Source organism: Leptosomus discolor, chromosome 9 (assembly GCF_034619465.1).
Source record: "Leptosomus discolor isolate bLepDis1 chromosome 9, bLepDis1.hap2, whole genome shotgun sequence".
In the NCBI taxonomy this organism is placed as follows: Eukaryota; Metazoa; Chordata; class Aves; order Leptosomiformes; family Leptosomidae; genus Leptosomus; species Leptosomus discolor.
The window spans coordinates 29,240,508-29,258,406 of record NC_141399.1 but is presented as its reverse complement, the minus strand read 5'-3'; the positions used below and the strand labels follow the sequence as shown (position 1 = coordinate 29,258,406).

Sequence of the window (17,899 nt, the reverse complement as noted above, 5' to 3'; positions counted from 1 at the left end):
CATCAGAGGAGTTGGAGGTTGTGATGCTGGACTGATGGATTTTTAACCTCTAACTTCATTTTTACCTCCTCTGTCTGAAGCCAGCACCTGGGCATGGCTCTGTGCTATTCTCTGCGTGTTTATGCTCTGAGCTGGAAAGCTGGGAGCTGGAGGTGCCTTTCTGCAATATTTAGCTTAAAGCTGTGGGGAAGGTGCATATTCCTGAGAGAGGACAGTTGGCTTGCTGGCATGTGAGCATACTCAAACCAAGCAATTCCCCAAGTTGGTAGTGAAATGTTACGGCAGATGGCCCGCTTACAATGTGGGATATTATTAGAACCATGATCGGTGCTAATAAGGTCACTGGCGGTGGGGGAGGAGGTTGGTGTCTGACCTTGTTTGAAAGGTGGCAGCCTGTGCTCTGGGGGAGAAGGTTTTTCTCTTACAGCAGTGGAATGTGGATGTTTAAAACAAGCTACTTTATGTATTAATCTGGCTGCACAGTAAAGACCCACTGCCCATCCCAGTGTGCCTGCTGCAGGGATGCTGGGGACACTGCTGGCTCTCTCTCCTTGCTGAGGTAGGTATGCAGAGCACCATTAAAAAGGTGGAGACAAATTCTGTTTTAATTAACAGTCCCAAGAATGGTAACCAGGAGCCATTTAGCTAGTCCTGCAGAATGAGTATGGTATCACAAGGCATTGCCCAGTCAGATGACTGCTTGGTGGTGTGCACTGAGTCTTATCATGCTTCTGAACATACTCTGCGTTAACACAGCATTTACTTTTAGCTGGCCTCTCCTACACAGGTATCAGGCCCCAAAACAACCACTACAGACAGGAGTGCTGGGATCAGCAGAGTTGTGTTAGTGATGCCCACATCTCTGCCCAGCAGTACCCACACCAGGTTCTGATGAGGATTTAAGCCATTACCCCAAACTATGCTGCTTTAACTCTATTTGTCCCCTTCTGCTTTGAGTGAGCAACTCTGGGGTGCTGTGGGCAGCTCTGGGTGCTTATTGCGGGAAAACAACTCTCAAATGTAGTGGTTGTTGGGAAAGCATGGAGTATCTAGCTGAGGTGGAGGAGATGGCATGGGGCAGCACAGACTCAGCGGAGCTGCAGCCAGCTTGGCTGAAAGCACAGCCGTCATTAGACGGTGCTTCCCTCAGTCCTTATTATCCGCAGGGGCACGGCTGGTGCTGGGAGCGGTCACACAGAGATTAGGTCCTTAAAGAGCCCTGCCACAACCAGGCAAAGTTTGAAAACCAGCCCTCAGCTTGTAATCCCAACTATGATGGGCGATCCCACTGACCAGTGCTGCTTCCTTTTGCTGTCAGCTCCTGAAGGATCAGAGCGTGAGTAAAGCATGCTTTCTCGCCATGAAGTGATGCTTGATCCTACTTGATTGGTTTGTGCAGCATTGTGCTGTGTGCAGTGCTTGGGCTCTGCTCCCAGGGTCCCTTCCACGTGGTGCTGCAGATACCAGGCACTGAATAAGTTTGGCAGGAGGAAGTGAGAGCCTCACAGGGTTGGGACATTTTAGTCTATGCAGTAGCACTTGAGTAGCCAGGGCAGCGGGGAGTTGAAAGCTGGACATGTAGATGAGCCTTCAAGGAGGGCTTGGAAGGTCATCCGGATATGACAGAGGTGATGGTGATCGAGGTCAGCTGTAGGAAGGAAAGTGCTTTCCTCCCCACGAGGGAGTCTTGTTTCATAAAGCAGTGGATTTCCAAGACAGTGAGTTGACCTTGGAGGGGATGTCGCTCCTTCCCGAATGCTGTAGGGGAAAGCATTAAAGATGCACGTGGTGCTTTCTGCAGGAGCCCTCCCAAATCTTGCTCCCATGGCACAAGACTTGCAGCCTTATGCCCTGTTTCTCCTTTCTACTCTATTTCCTCCTCCCCTCCAGGCTTATTTGTCCCCAAGCCCTCCTGCAGCTCCCCTGTCCTCTCCGTTCCTGACCAGGCAACCTGGGAAGTCTCTTGCCCTTCTCCTCTCCTGTTGCTTCAGCAGTCATTTTTGTTTCTCGGTGCATCTGGTGCACTTGCAGACAAAGAAGTAATCATCATGGTTACGTCCCCTCAGACTTTGGCTCCCCACAGTGTCAGGCGTATGTCCTGTAAAGTCTCTGTGGTGTGCTGATGGCAGCTCCATCAAGGCAAGCAGGCTGAGTGGTGCAGAGATGCTTGGAGCAGGAGAGCCGTCAGGGTTGATAAAAGCAGGACAGGGATGTCTGAAACTGAGCTGTGAGGGAAGGAGGTGGGAGTGACTCTGAGGAGGAGCAGAGTGGCACCACAGGGCACTCTCCCGTGGATTGGGACAGCTCAGGGATGTGGCAAAGACCCCTGCCACCCATCACCGTCGGCTTTATCAGCACCGTCGGCTTTATCAGAATCTGCTGGCTGGTGCAGTGCAGCGGGGCGCGTATTACCCAGCACAGCCTTCCTGCCAGCTCCGCATCATGCTTCTGTCACCAGAGCCCACTCAAACTGCTCCTGTGCCACGGTTGGGAGAGTTGAGTGGGGGGAAAATGTCCATTGGGGGCTGAGCGGCAAATGGGTAAGATTGCTTTTACCTGGCGATGCAGAGATGGGAAACGCAGGCTGCCTGCTGCTGGGAAGCAGGAGCTCAGAAAGCATCAAGGGCATCACAGCCGCAGCTCTGCAGCTGCAGCAATCCAGCGCCGAGTGGCTGGCATGCAGTCTCTGTGTTGCTGAGGCTTCCCCTAGCCACCTGGGGTTCTTCCACTGAGTCTGATGTATTTAGACTAAAAACTCTTCAGGCTGCAACAGTCTAATTCTATGTTTGGGTAGTAATCAGAGCAGGACCCTGAGCTGTAGCATCGATGAGTAGTTGTATTCCCCCAGCCACAAATCCCCTGCTGTGGCCTTGTGCGATAAAGCACAGATTGAATTAAGAGGATTTTCATTGTTGTTGTTTTGTGTTTCTCTGTGTGGGTTTTTTTAAGAGTTCACGGTAATGTAAAATCTTTAGAAGTCTGTACTCACAATAGAGCCCACATTAGCTACGACAGAAACACCATGAAATTTCTGTTGTTGTTGTTTTGATGGTACTGATGATTTTAAGCATTCTTTCAGAGCTTAGCCCAGCCAGAGAAAAAGTGTTGGCACTTTCCTTAATATTCCTTCTTCTTTGTATCAGAGATACTTGCACAAAAGTTTGTGCAGGGATTTCTGCTGGGGCCCTATCAGAAGTCCATCTATCTCAGTTTAAGCAAGTGAGGGCATTTTTTCCAGCTGGGGTGTGCTGGTGTTCACTGATGGGTGTTTGGTGTTTGCTGACATGGGCACCAGTCCTGCTGCATTCCAAACTCGCTAATGACACCGGAACTTCTTTGCAGCTACTCCTCTGACGTGGCTGGAGAGGCTGAAGACGTCCTCAGGAAAGGTCACTCTTCCTTACAGAAAAAAAAAAAAAATCTATCCTAGCCCGATCCAGCATGGGCCCATCTTGCCTAAAAGCAAATGAGCGTTTGCATCGCAGCTGACTCATCTTGGCTGTACCTGGTCAGGGTAGTTGAAAGGTCTTTTTCTTGTTGCCCTTTTAGCGTTGTGCTGCGTCTGAAGGTATCTCTTGTCAGTGGCAGAAGCAGATGTTTGCCTGCCTGCTAAAGAAGTCGTGTTGTCAAGATTGCTTTCAAATAGAAAACAGCCTTTAAAAGCTATCCTTGCATTCCTCCTCGTCTGCAAAGGGTTGAGCATCAGGTGGTCTGTACTGCGCCAGTGACCGGGACAAGGATAAGCAGCTCAGAGTAGAAGTTGAAGGCAGGAGTTTGGAAAGCAGAGCAGTAATACGGAAAGGGCAGAAAAAGCCCACAGTAATAATCAGTTTGCTTTTTGTGACTGAAGCCTGAATAAGCAAGCGTGTCCACATGAATATGGTTTAGAAGCTTCTAACTCCCCCAGCTTTTCTCTTGTACTCTCAAACCTAAATAGGTGAATCTGGCAGTTATTAAAAACACAAACTCCAAAAACCAAAGCAAATTAAACGAAAGCCCTGATCGGTTCCATTCCCAGTGGTGTGCTGCAGCGAACGGGCGGGCACACATGCGTGCACACACATGACACATTCCTTTCTTAGCTGTTCTGGCACTTAAACCAGTGCCACTCAGAGGAGAATTTAGGTCAGGATTTCTGGCAGTGCAAAAGTTGCAACCCACAGAAGAAAGTGGATACATCCACCCAATAAGGCAGTACAACCTTTCAGGTGTCCCATCCTACACCTCTTGTTACAGGAGAGGGAGCAGATCTAATCAGCAGCTACGTGGAATTAACCTTTCAGTGTCTGAAATCATGGTTTCTACAAAATGCATTATCAGTTAATCCCCCTCCTGGCACTGCGCGGAGAAAATAGACCACTTTTACTAGATTTTGGGGCCTTCAGTCACCATACTGACTCTGAATTCTGGGTCTGTATGTCAGTGTGGAGTATGGGGTGAGAAGAAAGCCTCCTTGAGCAGGCTGTCTTGCTGCCTCCATGTCAGCTTACTGTGTCCTGGGAAGGGTCTGTTACTTGACTGTGCTCTGATAGGGACAAGAGCAGGGATCTGCTTTGGCTGAGCAAGGTGGGGCATGTGGATCTGCACAGACCCTCACGAGACTGGATAACAGACTGAGCAAACAGGGATCTGTGAAGAGTGTTGGAGTTAGGACAGGTAGAAGTTTTGCTCTGGCTGAGGCTATTTCAATAAATCTATCATAAATTAACAGGTTTTCAGATCTTGTCACAGAATTTGGCATCCTGTCCCTTAGGGCTGGCTGCCTGCGTGGTACTTGTGACTAGTGTATGTGAACTGCAGTTAAATAAGTCTCACTGTTTGTAGTTTTACCTCAGAACCACGTTATTGACAAATTCTACTTTTGCTCATAGAGATGGCAGTGCATTACCGTTTGAATTGTGAGCCCATCGTGTTTACCTCCATGGAAAAAGACCTGTCCTGTTGACACCACAGCAACTTTGTGGGCTCAAGTCCTAACAAACATTTATACAGCCTTAACCTCCCTTTCACTTGAGATGGTAGCAAAGATCGGTCACATATCTGCTTTCTAGTGCCAGGCACTTCTTAAAGAGCATTTCTGAAGCTGCCAGACATTTCTTAAAGAGCACTTCTGAAGGTGTTTTCTTAAAAGAAAAACCCCTCAGTGACTTAAATGTGCATATGTTACTGGCTGTAATAAACAATGGGAAATAGATCAGTCTGCAAAGCTAACCAAGGTGGAATATTTGCCTAGGGCAAGGCAGGCTTTTTCTATTTGTTTGTTTGGGTTTTTCCCCCCCTTTATTTTTCTTTCTTCCTTTCTCTTCAAGCCTTGCTGCCTCCTAGATGGAGGGCTGTGATTCAATGTCCCTTAGCCTGAATGCCCTCTTTGGAAGCCAGGGCACGTGTGAGATGTGTGGTCCCAGCCTGCTGTGCTTAGCAGGCTGCAAGAACTCTCTTGAAGGTGCTTTTTGTATCTACACCTTTAATCCTCTGACTATTAGCAAGTTCATTGTACCATGGGCATGAAATCTGAGGCCTGGGCACCAATTGGAAAGATTTGGGGTCCTTGCTCAGAGATGAGTGAGAGCATACGGAGTTGGTGGCACATGGTTAGCCCTTCTGGTGGCCTGGTTGCTTCTCTGCTAAGCTAGAGCGAAGAGGAGGTGGGGTGCTGTGCACAAACCTGTCTGGCTGAAGCAGGAGCATGAGGACCAAGCTTGGTTGTTGGTAAACCTAACTGTAGCCAGAGAGGCACCGCTATGGGAGAAAGTAGCTGGAGGGGCGGGCTTTGCTGTGCAGCAGGGAAGAGATGAATGGGAACAGTGAAGGGAGCCAAGCAATGAGACAGAGAGCAGTGAGAGTAGGAGAGGAGCCGGGGACATCAGTGTGCAGCCATCAGGGTGAGGGGCAGGGGGCTTTGCTTTCTGACTCTCTGCTGTTGGGTATATCTCAGCCAAGAGCAGAAAGGTGTCCTCTGCCTTGAAGCATCAGACCCCTGGGCTCTGATGGACATCTGGGAGCAAATCTGGGCTTGCAGTGGCAACTGAGGGCATCACCTTCTGCTGTATCTGCCTGCTCCCCAGCAGTCACCTCCTTCAGTGGCTTAAGCTAATGCACAGAGGGACTATCATGTCCTGTTCTGACATCTCTTGGTGTTTCAAGCCAAAGGGTGGAATGCCAAGTGGCGGTACCACTCCCAACAGGAGTGATCAGCATGCTTAGCAGAGCCCAGCCAGCATCCTTCCCTGCTCAGGGTGCTGCTGCGTTACCCCTTGGCCGCCCCTCGGTAGCTGAGGCTGAAGCACATACTGCAGAGTTATTTTTTCCGGACTGAAGATTCTCCCTGGGAATTGTCAGCCCAGATGGAAATTTTTTTTTAAGCTTTTTCATTATTTTTTTGAAAACCAGGAATCTGTTTGCCTATTAAGCTGTTGCTTTCTGAGCAAAGCAACAACACAAACAAAAATTGGGCTAATCCCCAGTTGGTAAATTGTTATATTCTGACAACTTCTAAAAAACAAACAAACAAAAAAACCCAAACAAAACAGAAACCAAAACCACCAAACCCAACCACCCACAAATCTTTTATTTGCAGTTTCATTTTGCTGTCTAAAACGCCATGAGAATGAGGTTTTCTGAGCATGGCTTTGCCCTCTGCAGGACAGGAGGGAGAGTTTGGGTCAGTTATCAATCTCTGTGCTTCCGTGTTTGCCTTCTCCCTTGTGTAAACTCAAGGAGCAAAGCTGCCAGAGGTGGTCATGCATCCAATATTTGTATTCATGAACACAGTGCTTTAATATTTATTCTTCTGCGCTTTAATGTACTTTGCTTGGTTCTGTCTGCGTGTGGTTTGCCTGCTGCAATTGTAATATTCAAGAGACAACCGTAGGTAGAGGAAGGTCAGAAGCATCAACTTTCCATATGACCTTGACAGATTCAAATAGCTGGTGAAAGTTGTAGAATTGGATTATGGGATTTGCAATGAAAAAATGGTTAAAGGGCCAAGAGAAATTACACTTGGTATTTCCAAAAGCTGGCCTGGTGTAATAGCATTGGGAGGGACAGAACTGAGAGAGGCAAAAGGTGGAAGCCATATTAGAAGTTTTATTTTGTTTGGTTTTCTGTGGGGCTTTATGGTGGGTTTTTTTAATACAGTACTTGTGCAATATTGTTCCAGAGACTGGCATGGGGTTTTTTTTGTAATTTATTACAGAAGAAAAATCAATGACATGTCAGTGTTTCTATCTTCCAGGTAGAATTGATTTCTTTACTTACAAATAGTCCCACATTGAAACATTCACCCACAGGAATATTAACATTGCAGGATGTCACCTGCTTCGTGTCCTACTCTAAATGCAGTGATCCCAGGGCTAAACGTGCTCCTAAATGCGCTCTCTTTACCAGGCGCTAAATGCCTTCCTTTGTAATTGTTATCGATCAGTTGCTTGAGCCTCTCTGGCCAAGGATGTCTGTAAAAGCTTATTTTGCTTGGAGAGCGCCCATATTTGATACCACATTAAAATAACCTGGAAGTAGTGGAATAATTCTTGGAAGACATTAAAAAATATCTGTTCAGAACTCTAAATTAGTGATACTTCTATTCAATTTTAACCTCATCTCAAATATATGGTGGTGACAGGCTGATACAGTTCACAAAATGTAGCCTAATCAAAATGTATCGGTAGGTACAAAAGAAAAGAGCTCAATGAAGTCCATTCCTCTCTTTTGTGGAATGAGATTGCTGTTCATTGCAAGTAGTAATCTCTCAGATAAACATGTTTTTCTGTTCTATGGCTCTACAGCTCATAAAAGATATACTTTGACAGTGCCGTACTCTTTTTAATATATATTTCTTGGACTTGGTAAACACCGCCCATTGCTTGGAACAAGCAAAAATGTTCCACAAACCAAAAATGTTAAAATCAATACACGTTTTTCATTGAGCATAACAGAGCATACCATTGACCTGAATGAAGAGAGCTTGGCAGGAGAACAGAGCTGGAAAGAGTTGTCAAGATGTAAAAATATAATGAAGGAGCTACAGGGCTTTTCCCCAACAAAATAACTGCTCTGAGTTTGTAAGAACCTTCAAGTATAACAAACAGCTTGGAATTAAAATCCTGCGTGAAAGCAGGAGGACAGCCACGACCTCTTTGTGCTGTCCTGGGGAAATTCAGCAGAACATTGCTGTATTCAGCAATGTGCAGAAGTAAAACTTCACTCACAGCAGCAGCTCTCAGCTTCCCTAATTGCCAAGGTGAATGAGGATTTAGGAGTTTAGGCTGGTGCCTGTGGCTGCTTAGAGTCTCCTGGAATACAGTAGTTTCGCGCGCGTGTGTGTGTCCCCTGTTTCTAATTAAAATTTTAAAAAATGGTGGGGTGATGGCACTTGTTTAAATACTTGAGCTCCATGCTAATGAGCCATCCTTTCTGTTTGGGGCAGGATTTGCCTGCTGAGTTCAGTGGTTTGAAGTTCTTGGCAATAGCTGTGAATTACTGTCACTGGTTAAGGTGATATCAAAAAGGGATATGATGTAGAAATGCTGCTCTGTCTGCTTTGTTTTTCTATCCTGCTCTGGTTTGAGCTGTGTAACAAAACAAGCTTGACAAACATTTTGAGTCTGCAGACTTTGTAAGCAAGTCCTACATAAGCATGTTTGAATCCTAGCAGAGAGCATCTGATCTTGGGAACCCCCCCGTCCAACTGCTTTGCTGTTTTATACACACTGTTTGAAAGGACTGGCATCTGCAGGAGGATTTGTCCATGCTGTGCATCTATTTGTTCCCAGCATTTTGCATCTGATGACTCTCTTACCCTGATGCGAGTGATGCAATGTTATATGCTCAGTCTACTTCTGGGGTTTTTTTTTATATACCGGTGAAATCATCTGCAAAACCATTTGTGCCACACAGTGGGAAGTATGTCCCCTGCTTGGACAAAGTACTGCTGTTCGTCACATTAATGCCTGTTGATGGAGACCTGTCCGGTTGTACGATAGGTAGGTGACCAAAGCCCTGTCAGCTTGGCCACATGCCACAGTGGGTGTGCATCTGGTGGCAACGGGCAGCTTGCTTTCCAGTCCTGCGATGGAGGAGAGCACTTCAGCACAGTGTATTCTGAACCAGTGGCATGCAGGGGCACAGCCTCTTCAGCCCTGGTTTGTGTCTGTGATAGAGGTTGGCTTTCAGACAAAGGCCGGAATGACAGAGAGATGGAGGTGCTACAGGTCTCTAGCAGTGTTTGTTCAGCAGTCCCCTCAGCTGGCTGTTGGCAGCTTCTGTCTGGACCCGAATACGTTTGCAAAAATGATGCTGACATCTTTCTTCCTCCTGTCCTTCCTTCCATCTCCCTGCAAAGCAAAAATATCCCAGCAGAGCAGTCACACAGGTGAGATGGGGAGGCCAAAAATCAGCACCAATGTCCTAGAGCCAGGGATTTTTGTCTCTGCTTCTCATTCCTTCTGCATTTTTCTAACTCGCTGGACATGGAGTTAGACCCTACCTGGACTGAAGTGGCTGTGTTTGTCTGACCTGCTTTTTTTTAAGTTGCAGAGGAATATAACTTTTTTTTTTTTTTAAGCCCAAACAGTTACTTGTTTACCTATTGATTGGCCTCCCAGGGCTCTGCCGTACAGCTGTAGGGGAAGGTGAACTCGTCAGACTGGGACTGTGCAAAATGCACCAGCCTCCCTTCAGCAAGCTGAACACAGCATATCTGCTTGGTTTGCTCCAAGGGCTTTCTAGCTGCCTTACACTTGCACATGCACATGCCACCGAGCTTTGCTTTGAGCTCTCAGTTCAAAAGGACCCAAAACTCTTGTCGTAGCTGCCAAATGTCACCTGCTTTCATTTGAAATCATGCAAAACATCAAGCTTCACTCATTTCAGTCAAAATCAAGTCTAGGCTTGCTCAGAAAGGGCTTGACCTGACATTCATTGAAGCCATGAAATTTAGTTGCTGTTTCAGCAACAAGCTGGGGCTGCCTCAAGAGTGCTGGGAGCGTTGGTAGTCCTGGGAGCTTGCGTTAGATACTCCGGTTTTTCCATTGACACTGTGCGGAAAGGCAGGTCTGACTCTTGTACTCTGTACCCTGACAAAAAACATGTCCCCGTTTGCCTGAGCAGCCCTGGATCAGAGCTGACATGTTGCTGCTGTAGCTCAGAGCATCATTCAGAACAGCATAAAATCTGAAGGGGTTTCTTGAGTGACTGCAGGGGAGCTGAGTTGGGCCAAGGTAACACCTGGGGTGTTTTTAGCCGTTTGCTTCTCAGGCTCAGGTAGCTGGCTCTTTGGACACAGAGGTGGGAAGTTCAAAGAAGTTAGGCAAAGCTCATCCTAGAGACATTGCAAAACCATGGTGTGTGCTTTTTATGGGCTGTTTGAATCCTATTTCCAGCAAATTATGTATTCATGAACCACACTTGTTCTTAGCTAGAATGTGCGTTTCACAGGGTCTGTATCATCTGTCCCTGGAAGCTACCAGATTAACTTCAACTCTAGCATTTTTATCCACATACATTGAAATTGAAAGTTCTGTGTGTTAGGAAGTCTACATTGCTTTGCTTCCCTTCGAGGCTGATTGCCATCTGGTAATGCTAACTGGAAGAGACATATTGCTTTTTCTGTTCAGCTATGATCTGTTCACAGCAGGTTCCACATCATAACAGCAATCTTTGGGCTCTCTGTAAATGGGTGTTACACCTGCATTTGAAAAATGTCAGCAACTAGCCGTGTTGTATTTTTTTTAATTGCTGTTACAAGTAACTTCAGACCACCAGCTTCTTTGTAGCCAACGTTGTGGGCATACTGGGTGGCAAGTAAGAGTGCTGACACAGGAGGGATGTAGAGCACTAACTCTCCAGCATCCCTACAGGTGTCCAGAGAGGAGCAGAAAAAGCAGCAGAACGGGAAAGCATTTGAGATGAGCTGTTTCAGAGAGATAGGGAGGATGGAGTGCTGGCATTAAATTTAGGAGTCTTTATGTGGCACAAATTGGTTTCCAGACAAGACGGGGAACAAAGCATAGGAGGAACTTTTATGTGACAACCCGCAACAGCTTGGAAAATAGTTCAATGGCAGTCTGGAAGGATACGCTTGGGAAGACCATTCACTTTTGTTTTTTTCTGATGACTTGATGGAATAGAGTATGCTTGTTAAATTGGTAGGGTGCTCTGAGCTGGGAGGAACTACAGACACTTTAAGAGAACCAGATGTGGAGTTGCAGATAATCTTGACAGGTTGGAAAAATAGTCCATAGAAAAGGGGTGTGAGTTTAATAAAGGAGTAGAAAATATTGCATTTAAGCAAATCAGCTGCGTGATACAGGATGCAGCATGGCTGGCTAGGCAGTAGTTCTGGAAAAGGCTTGTTGAGAGTGAATCAAAAATGTTGCACTGTTAGAAGGAAAGAAAATATCATGCAGGGATATATAAGCAGCAGTGTCATCTGCAGGACATATGAAAAAAAATTTTTGTAGCTGCACAGCACTGCTAAGGGGTTACCTGGACCACAGTGCCCTGTGCATGCACACACGTCAGCAGGGGTGCAGGCTGACTGGGGGAGCAGCCTAATGAAAGGCTTGGAGATCATGCTTACAAAGTTGAAAGAGCATGCTTTGCATAGTATAGAGAGGTTTGAGGAAGGTAGATTGATGTGACTGTAGCCTTTAAGTATGGGCCCTTCCTCAAAGAGGGAGGGAATAATTCCTGTTCTGGCCCTCTGGGCTAAGACAAGTTTTAGGCTTCGGTTGCAGGAGGAACAAAATTGCAGTTGAGAATCAGGAAGAGCTTTACAGCTGCAGGGAGAATGATGTGTTGGGGTACCTTGTCTGGGAAATATGCAAGTAATAGGTACAAACAAAATAGGTGAAGTTGATCTGTGTAGGCCTAGGGGTGATAAGTCACTTTGCTACATCCTTCTAGACCTGCTTTTTAGGTGGGCTAACAGCCTTCCATGAGAACACATTTGAGGAGTGCTTTGTACACAATTACACTTTAAAACCTTTCTGTAAAAGTGAGCTGCTCCAACATTGTGAGAAGAGCATTGCTATTAAGCAGAAGTTATCTGATGTGCTGTGCCAGGGTCAATGTTCAAGGGAGGTTGCAAGGTTGTACTTCTCACTGACTCAGTTCACAGCATAACTTTTAACATTTCATTAGCCTGTAGAAAGGAATGGTAGATAAGGTATGTACAGAGCTAGGCTTTGAACTGCAGCGAGTGACAGCTTGGCTGCATGAACACCTATCTGTGAGATGTAACACTCGCTAATGATCAGGCTGACATGTGGGCTCCAGCCTCCTTTGTTTTCCAGTTGAAAACATGCTATTTCCATGCTGTTTGATGTCAGCCCAGCAGAAGGTGTTGCTCCAGCAGTGAGATGGACAGCCATCTCCCTCCCTCCCTCCCTCCAGCACAGCTCGCTGCCTGCATGGAGAGAGGAGTGTGATGCAGCATTGGAGGTGGCAGGATGAGCCACGCAATCTAGCCAGCATACCAGTTGCTCAGCCCTAGGGCAGGTTGCTTAGGGAGAAACCATAGCGAGCACGAAGCACTTGAGTTGAGGTGGCGGATCGACAGTGTTCCCAACACACTGGTGGTTTGCTTTCCTGGGAGGGTGACTTTGAAGCTGCAAGTCCCCATAGGGTGAGTGAAGGATTTGGAGCTTGGGCTTTACCAGATACTAAGTCTGTCTCCCAGTGTCTCTCTTTTCTTAGAGAGCAGATGGCAGTAGGGGTAGACCTGGAGCATTGTATGCTGCTCAGAGCTCCCCCCTTTCTGCCTTCCACTGTTGTTTGACAATTCACACTTTGCGGGCAGTTCCACAGCCTGGATTACTGCCTGCCCTCCAGATGCAGGGGCAGACATCATGGTGGTTGAGGTTGTGTTGCATATGTGAAAGCCATGCAAGGCTCTGGCGGGAGTGAGGATCCCTGGCCAGGAGAAGGCCTCTGTGCATGTGCTGAGTATGATGGAAAGCAGAGAGCATTTCATGCCTCAGTGCTGGAGCGACGGGCACTGAGTAAGCTGGGCCAGCGCATCTCTGAGTGTGCTTCCCCACTGAGTTCCTCTTGGGGGTGTGGAAATCTGCTGCTTCATGCAGGGAAAAGTTATGCAGACAAGCTGTGTTTTGGTGCCTGGTTTTGTGCAAAACATGGAAATCCTTTCCCGCCTGGTCTCTTTTCATTCTCTTTGCTGTCAGTCATTGCACATGTCATCAGTGTCTGTGGAAAAGACAGAACAGTCAGGGCACAAGCCTACTGCAGCCTCCCGTGTGTGAAAAGCAACATTAGCTTGAAGATTTTCACATGAGAATGCTGGTGATTGATGGGACATACAGTGCAGTCATTAAAACCAGAAATGTGCGTCTGCTCTGGAACCCCTCACTGGCATCCAGGATTAGAGAGACTGTAACAAACTGCATTACTGGTGCAAACATGAGCAAGCCTTGGGTTTGTGCTGGAAGACTTGTCTCTGCAGCACAGTTTGGCTCACTTCAGTGGCCAGCAAGAAGAGAATTTGTGCAGCATACTTAGGGTAGGTTCATCCAGCCTGGTGCCATACCCAGTGTGGTCTTACTTGCATCCCTGCGAGCTAGGTTGCAGATGATAAGGTGCAGCCCAGTGGACTCCAAACAGCCAGGTGTAATGCAGGTTTTTCTACTGGATTTAAGTGTGCTGCCATCTGTACTGCACTCGAAACAGCTGGCTTTGTTGCACTGCAAGCTGCTGTCATGTTAGCTAGTGTCAGATGCCAGCCATTTGTATGCGCCATCACAGCATGACTTAAGTTGGCAACACAGAGTCAATCACATGCCAGCAGCCTACTGTAAGGGTGGGGGAGTGTGTGGGAAGAAAGGGGGAGAAGATACTCTTATAAAATCTTTTAATGATTTATTTTTAATACCCATTTTTCAAGACTTGGAAAGTGCTGTCCATATGCTTTTCCCTCCTGGCTGTAGTTGGCAAGGAAGCTGACGAATATGGTCCTTCAGACTCCTTCCATTTTGTGAGGAGCCAGAAAATACAGCTATATTTAGCATGTTACCAAGGCCAGCAGCAGAGTCTGTTGCTGGGTGGTGATTCCCTGGCTTGCAGGCTCGAGTGCCACCGGGGACAGGGTGGGAATGCACCTTCCCTGGAGTCAATACTCATGTTAAATTAACAGCAATAAACTCGTCCAGTTAGAACAGGATGGCTGCACTGGTCCCAGCAGGCTCAGCATGCTGCTCACTGACACAGGTCACTCTGAGCACTGTGCCCCTTCCTGACATATGCAGTGACCCACTCCAGGTGCTAGGATGGTGCTTCTTGGTGCAATGCTCATCTTGGAGAGTGTCTCAGCAGGTCTCTGCTGGGCACTGGGACTGTCCTGTGGCCTGTGCTGAACATTTGATGTGCTGGAGCCACAGCAAGTCACTGCAGCAAAACTGCACTTTTTAATAAAGATGCTTACCTGAAACTTAGGGGCCTGACTCCTGTTGTATTTTCTCATATTCCATTCCTAGGCCACTCAGGTATAAAATGGAGTGTCCTTATCTGTCCCCAGCCCAGTATCCATACAGCAGATCTTCTACCAGTTCCCTGTTGTTTTCCCTACTGTGTTGCAGCTGGTACTGAGAGTGAATAATGGCAGTGTCTTTGTCCTTCTGCTGGCTTTTGTAGAGCTGAAATTGGTCTTGAAAGAGTGTATGTGTTGCTGAGAAGTACTGAGAACTGTGGGCATTGTGATGGAAGTGTAGAAGAAGGGATCACCCCTACTAGTGTTGGAGTTCAGAGGATACTAGAGGTGCTTATCACTTTAGAGCGAGACATCTTGGAAGCTGTTTCATAGCTGGATATCTAAACTTGGAACATTTTGTGTCGCTCAGTCACATCACCAGTTTCTAAGATTCATTGTCTGAGAGATGAAGAACCTGCTGTGATGTTGGAGAAGGCAACCCAACTCAACTGTGGCTTCTAACCCGTCCTGGTGAAACACAGTGGTTGATGATGCTCAGGATCAAAATAATGGTGGGGAGGAGCTAGACTAAAGGTGTGGTTTTGAATCTTAGTATAGTGGTGATTCATTTAGTCTTTGTGGAGCCTTAGAAGGCTTGACTGACAGCTGTGCTGCACTTCAGTCTTCGCTCTGCAGCAGCATCTGCACAGATCTCAGTTCCTTGCAAATACACGTCGTCGTTGAAACCAGTAGCACTCTGCGTGGGCACTGGTTTCTGCTCACAGCTCTGTGTGCAGGATCAAGGCCTCTTGCTGTATGGGTTTTTTTTGTTGTTGGTAATAAAAACATTCTGTTTGTAGAACCTCCTGTTGGAATTAAACAAATTATGTTTTGAGAAAAAAGTAGAACAAAGCTTCACACCAAGCTGGGGTGGCTGGTATCAATGACATGCAAAATTTCAGTTGGAATAGCAAAGTCCTTTTCAAGTTGAAGAAGGCCCTATAAGTATTGTTTACAAAAAATAGCAGCTCTTTTTTCATCTTCTCCATTCCTGCAGTGTAGAAACATGTACACAGATTTATTCCAAATTTGTTAGAAATTAGTGTTTTCCCAACCCAAAGCACTTGTGCCAGATTTCAACCAGGAGGAATTTCTAAGGCTGATGTGTAAGCCCTTCAAGGGTGGAGCTTAGAATAGAGTGGATGCTTGGCCATTGACAAGCTGCTGCTCTTCAGGGTCTGTTTCTGGTTTGTAGTGACCTGAGCAGTCCCACAGAAGTTGTGGAGGTGGGGTGCTGCAGACATGCTCTGAGCCTGAATGCTGGACTCTTGTTGGGTCCCAGGTGATGGAAAGGGCTGTGGAGGGACTTGGTCCCTGCAGCTGTAAAGATGCCATGAGAAGAATGACCCAAACCAACCTAGTGCTGATGAGTCTCCTTCTCCTTCCAGATTAATGCAGTTATTTACATTATAGTAGTGCTGGGTTGTCTAAGCACCAGCCAGCTGTGTGGTGCCATTTTACTCACTTTACATAGATCTAAGAAAGTGTCTGGTGATGAAAATTCATATCCTTGGGGCCTGTGAGCAATTAGCTCTCTGCTGGGGATCTGGGGCTGTTGGATGGCTGAGAAGCCAAAACAATAGCATTAAAAAGCCTCTTTCTTTTTGAGTTGGGTTGTTGGGAGCCACTGGGCTCTTCTAGGAGCAGAGCAGAGAGTTTCATTCTGCAAAGGCAAGCTGCTGAAATTTGGGAGTGGGCCTTTTTCCTGTCCCAGCGGGTTTAGTCTATCACTTCTTGGATTTAATTATTTGCTTCTAAATAACAATGGGGAGCCAGGAGTTTTGTTTAACTCTGATCTCCTACTCCATCATACAGCCCCTTTCACACTGCAGTCATGCTCTTCAGCCCTCTCCATAGTGAAGCTGTTCTCCTCACCAGGAAGGGGGGCAGAGGAAAGCACACCTAAATCTGCAAGTCTCAGGCTGCTCTACAGTGACCTGCCCCTCTCCTGGCATGCCGAGGAACCTGACTGGGGGTTCAAGAACAGCCCCTGCAGTGGGTCACAGTGTTGGCTTTGTGCAGTGGTACTTGTACAGTGACTCCACCTGTGTGTTTGTACAAGTCTTAACCATCCCCAGGGTAGCATCCTGGATGCAGGCAGGGGCCCATCCCAGGGGATTTCCACCAGTCTGAGCCCTGGGTGCAGTGGTGTGTAATGAGCATACCCCTGTGGACCTGGTTATGGAGTTACAGCTCTGCTCCAGGCGATCCTGCTAACGGGAGCAGGTATGTGGGGATGTGCCCCATGTTGAAAGCAAACTTAATTATATTGAGGATGAGAACTCAGTGTCCAGCCCTTGATGGGAGTGCCTGGGACAGGCTGAGTAATGGATGGTCCTCCTCCTTTGGTCACTGCAGGAATGATTATTAGTTATCTGTCATATAACAGCTCTGTGGCCTCCGGGTCTGGCCTTATTTAAACAGGCTCTGAATAGCTCCAAAGAATTGCTTCCTCAAAAAAAAATCACTATTTTTGTATAAAAGTTAGTTATAAAACTTAAGCATAAATTTGCATAAAATGTTTCTTGTATTCTGTATGCCTCTCTTTCTTGAGGAGGGACTACACAGAGAAAGAGGGGGGAAAAAAACCCTATTTTTCCAAGAATTATGTCATCTTGGTGACAAAATTTATTAGTAGTTTTCTGTGTTCAGTGGACTATTGTTTTTTATCTTCCTATGTTTACTGCAAACACCATTAAAGCAAGGCACAGTTTATAGATGTTTTTTTAAAAGTGATGGTCTCGGTTGATTTGAGGTGATCTGTAACAGTGATCCTTTGCTTTTTAGGAGCCACTGGCTTCCCCAGTGCTTACATTTATTTGGGGGTGGTGGGGATTAGTCAAGTGCAGCAACATACTGTGGCTTTTGACAAGTGAAAGCATGAAGGGGTAAATTGTTTCAGTTCTTCCTCCTGTGCCTACCAGTTCTCAGCAGCTCAGGGTACATGCATGTTGAAGATCAGAGATGCTGCTTTACAGAGCTGTCATCTTAATGTTTTACCCAGCGCAACTGGGGAAGTGGTGGAGACAGTTTTGTTTCTTGCTGTCTGGTTGTCAGGGCCAATTAAGTGGTCTGGTCTTGGGAGGGAGGGGAAAAACAACCCACACAAGAAAATAGCGAATTTTTGTTGTTGTTTCTAGAACTGTTGCTACTAGCTTCTGAAAATATTGGTATTTCTTAGATTTTTTTTTTTTTTTTTTTTTTTACAACAATCATTTTAACATCAGGAAGCCTAACTTTTGGGTTTAGCTCAATAGTATTTGATTTGTGTTAATGCAGGAGAAGTCATGTTGCTCTTCACCTAAGTATTGCACTGCCATAGAAAAATCACAAAAGAGGCACAGTAGCTATCAAACTGTCTCCGCCTAGATGATTGTGTTGTTACAGTAACCCAAACAATCCTTAATTAAATTTTCTCTG

At 46.5% G+C, this 17,899-nt stretch overlaps 1 protein-coding gene across 2 annotated transcripts in view; it reads left to right on the top strand.

The window, feature by feature from the left end:
- Nucleotides 1–17,899, top strand: part of MBNL3 (muscleblind like splicing regulator 3) — a 54,975-nt gene that overhangs the window by 9,938 nt on the left and 27,138 nt on the right. The gene's annotated exons all lie outside the window — the stretch shown is intronic.